The sequence below is a fragment of the Sparus aurata genome, unplaced genomic scaffold (genome assembly GCF_900880675.1).
Source record: "Sparus aurata unplaced genomic scaffold, fSpaAur1.1, whole genome shotgun sequence".
In the NCBI taxonomy this organism is placed as follows: Eukaryota; Metazoa; Chordata; class Actinopteri; order Spariformes; family Sparidae; genus Sparus; species Sparus aurata.
Genome location: NW_022045181.1, coordinates 4,219 through 8,034, shown reverse-complemented (window position 1 = coordinate 8,034; position 3,816 = coordinate 4,219). Strand labels below are relative to the sequence as shown.

At 40.8% G+C, this 3,816-nt stretch overlaps 1 long non-coding RNA gene across 1 annotated transcript; it reads right to left on the bottom strand.

Annotated features, from left to right (window-relative positions):
- Window positions 1-2,665: 2,665 nt before the first annotated feature.
- LOC115578145 (uncharacterized) lies at window positions 2,666-3,306 on the bottom strand. Its single transcript, XR_003983386.1, has 3 exons — window positions 3,113-3,306; window positions 2,783-2,824; window positions 2,666-2,682 (listed from the first exon to the last, which is right to left on the bottom strand). It is a non-coding gene; the product is annotated as an uncharacterized LOC115578145 (long non-coding RNA).
- Between the last annotated feature and the right edge of the window lie 510 nt (window positions 3,307-3,816).

The following is a 3,816-nucleotide window of genomic DNA, read 5'->3' as shown; positions in this document are numbered from 1 at the left end:
CAGACAAAGTGACTCCAGGTGAACCAAAATATTTCCCACCTCCTTGGTCTGTAATGAATCTGAACTTGTACTCAGCTGAGTCGCTCTCTCTCAGGTCTGTGATTCTCAGAGTGCAGTCATTGTTAACACAGTTATACTGCACACGACTTGAATACTGTGGGTCTGTTCTCAAATCTGGAAAAACGCCATTACTCTCTTTTGTGAACCAGAATCTGTTCTCAACTCTCTTTACAGTGGATGGGTATGTGTAGGTGCAGCTCATGTCCACTGTTGATCCTTTTAAGGCACAGATCTCAGTAGAGCTGTAAGTCACTCCCCAGCCATCCTGACCCTGTATCACTGTAACACAGAGAACATCAGAAAACACAATGACACTGAATAACTTCAGTTAACAATCAGTGAATCAAAAAAATTGATCAAAACACCAACATGATGTGGAGGAAAGGTAACATGGACGTGCTTAAAAATCCTCGATTATCAGACGAATTACTGTCATCAAAAGTTCGTAATCATGTGTCAACAAAAATTATACAACAAGTAGCTCCGACCAAGCAATCTGATTGGTCAACAAGACATGTAGACCGTGCTTAAATCAGCATGACAGCACGCCTGACGCATTATTCAAAATATTACTCTGCCAAGTCTGTGGCAATAGTGTATCCATCTCCATGGCAACATAGTAACTGTCAGAGCCAGAGCAAAAAAAATAAAAAGTACGGCCTGAAATTCAAACTTTCTCTAGTAAAATATGCAGAGGAAAACTCTGGAGAAGCAGCAGCTAGTTTCTCTGTTTCTCTGTCGACCCCAAGACAGTGAGAGATGGGCGAAAAAATAAAACGGAGCTGTCCGAGGAGGACAGCAACAGGGCCAGGCTGCCTGCTGGAGGGAGGAAGAAGGCCAGCGAGGAGCCTGAGATAAACATGTGGGAATTAGTTATCAGCAAACGGGCACGCCAAGAGAGAGTGTACCGCAAAATGATCAGGGCGATGGAGAAACAAATGTACGAGTGACAGCAGAGATGAGGAGTTATCTGTGAATGCTGGTCGGCTGAATCGTTTCCTCCGCCGTAACAACTTCACTTGCAGAAGACAACTATTGCCCAGAAGGATGCCGGAGAATTCACAGAGAAGCTGGAGAAGTTTATGACATTTTCGTCCCGGATTTTTGAGAGGAGGGAACTAAACACCTGTCCCGAATAAATGCCTGGTCTGTTTTCTATTATTTATTTTCCCTTCAGTGTGAGAGACACTACTGTGACCGCGGTGAAAACATTTTATAAAAAATATAAAAGAAAAAAAAATCAACATCTTTGTTATAACTTGGGTGATAAAAATAAGAATTTTTGTTTATCTGTGCAGTATTGATTTAGTTCGGTAAATTTCAAGACCGCGATAAAACATTAACGTCAGCTCAGAGTTCATCATCTGGGACTAGAAAATTCTTTCTGTTGCTATGTCGTTACTAAGGGCTGGATTATTTGCTGGAACTACGTTCCATTACACATATGAGTCTACTGAGGTGACTGATTTTGTCAGAACCCATGTGTTTCCATGGAAACGCGACGCACACTCGCAAAAACCTTTAAAATTTGAGAGCAAATTGTCGATCAACATGGATATATTTGGATTATACATTATATTTTTGTTGGTATTAGTTGTATAATCGCAATATTACCCGAGAGGGTGTGCTTGAACGTCATTGGAGCACTTCAGTGCTGCTTGCGGACCGCATTCTCTTGGGTTATATTGCTGAAGTCGTCCACACAGAAAATAATAAAAACATATTTTACACACTTCTCTGAGATGCTGAAGAAAATATGTTCAAAATACTCATGTTACTCCACCCACATGTTAACTTCCCTTTAATAGACACTTTCTAACTAATGCTTTAAATAAATAACACTTTATGACTTTTGTATGTTATTTCTGAATGACACCAGGATGAACACAAACAAAGGAAGAGTGGAAGATGTGAACATGCTTTCTACAGTTAAACTCAGTGTGCACCCAGTCTGAAGGTGCAGTGAAGTGAACAGGAATGTATTGAACCTGTGACCTTTAATGCAGTTTACTGACCAGGATAAGAGGAGAAATATTATTGATTAGAGTCTGTGCTGTTCTTGGTCAGTTCTCTCTGTTCACTCTGTGATCAGGATGCTGCTGAGTGTGAAAACTACAAAAATAAAAGCAGAACACTGAGGTGTCAAACTGCTTCAAGCAGCTATGACAGAAAGATACGCTGTCTGCATATAGCATGTAAACATCACACTGACGTCAGACAGCACTAACAGAACTAGCAGGGAGTGGTGCGGATGTACGATCATATACAAGAAGTACAGTCAGTTTTGGGGGTTTTACTGTGAGAACAATATCCCTCCAAAAAACATCACTGTGATAAAAGTAGCTGCAGATACAAACTAATCGTCCTCCACATGAGCTGCTGCTTCTGCAGCCAGGGTCGACTTTAGAACACATTAAACAGGAAGAGAAGGGAAAAGTTCTGAAAACCCAAAATATTCTCAGTTTACAGCGTGTAAAAGTGCTGAGCACACAGCTACTTCATGCAAAAGTCCAGATTCCCTCTTTAAATGCAGTAAATGTAACTGTACCTGACACAGAGAGAAGGAAGACGACAAATCCACTCACTGCTGCAGTTAAACTCATACCTGCTCCTCTGATCTCTCTGTGAGGTTTCAGAGACAATAAAACATGTCAGCAGATAAAATAATGATGCACACAGGAGGTTTACAGTATCAGTCACATCTACAAACAATTCTACTTACAATGAAGACGGACGTCGTCTTGAAAGAAGCCGTTCCTCAGTTCTGAGTGAGCAGAAGACAGATATCAGGCTCTTAAACCACTAGATGTACTTCCTCTTTAGGTCATTAACATACATGTGAAGTGTGAGCCAACACCCACATTGTACTAAAGTTGCACTGTCTTCCTAAGTATAAGATTCAATAATAAATGCAGTATGGGATGCATTAAGTCACATTTTTGATGTTGATTGTAAATATGTACAGCTGCCCTCTACAGTTCATCTCTCTGTGCTCTGAGGCAGGATGTCACACAGTCTGCAGGTGTAGTGAAGGAACAGGAATGCATTGTACCTGTGAACCACGAGGCAGTTTGACTGAAGAGGATGAAGAGCAGAGGGTTCATTATAAGAGAGGATGGAGAATGACATGTTGTTGCTGTTTCCTGGTTTGTTTCTTCTCTGTTCACTCTGCAGTCAGGTTGCTGCTGTGTGCAGAGAAAAGCAGAACACTGAGCTGTGAGAAACTCACACATCTGTTAGTGTTAACAACACATGAACATGTGACTGACTCTGGCTTGTTTTGGTGGTTCAGACTGATCAACTGTGCAGAGATGTTCAACATGTAGATCAGGATACAATTAAACAAAGTGTCACCTAACATTTGAAAAAACAGCCAAAACTCACAGTGTGCAGGGAAACAGAACAAAACTATCTGCATGGCTACACACCACTAAAGGTAAGAAAGAAAGTATCTTTTTTTGTAATTTGGGTGAACTGTCCCTTTAAAGCAGACAGAGGAGGAAGCACTCACAGTGATGAAGCCTGAATGTGCCACACTTAAACTTCCCCACTAGAGGGCAGTGAACCATCAGAGATACTGAATCAGGAGCCTGAAACAACATTTTATCCTCCATCACTGAATGTTACATAACATTCCATAATACATATTACAACAAACTCAACTCTTTGAGTTGAGCAAAACCAAAAACTAATCGAATGTTCTATTACGTTAAATGTACTGACCATATGCCTGATATGCAAATGTTTTGTAGTTAC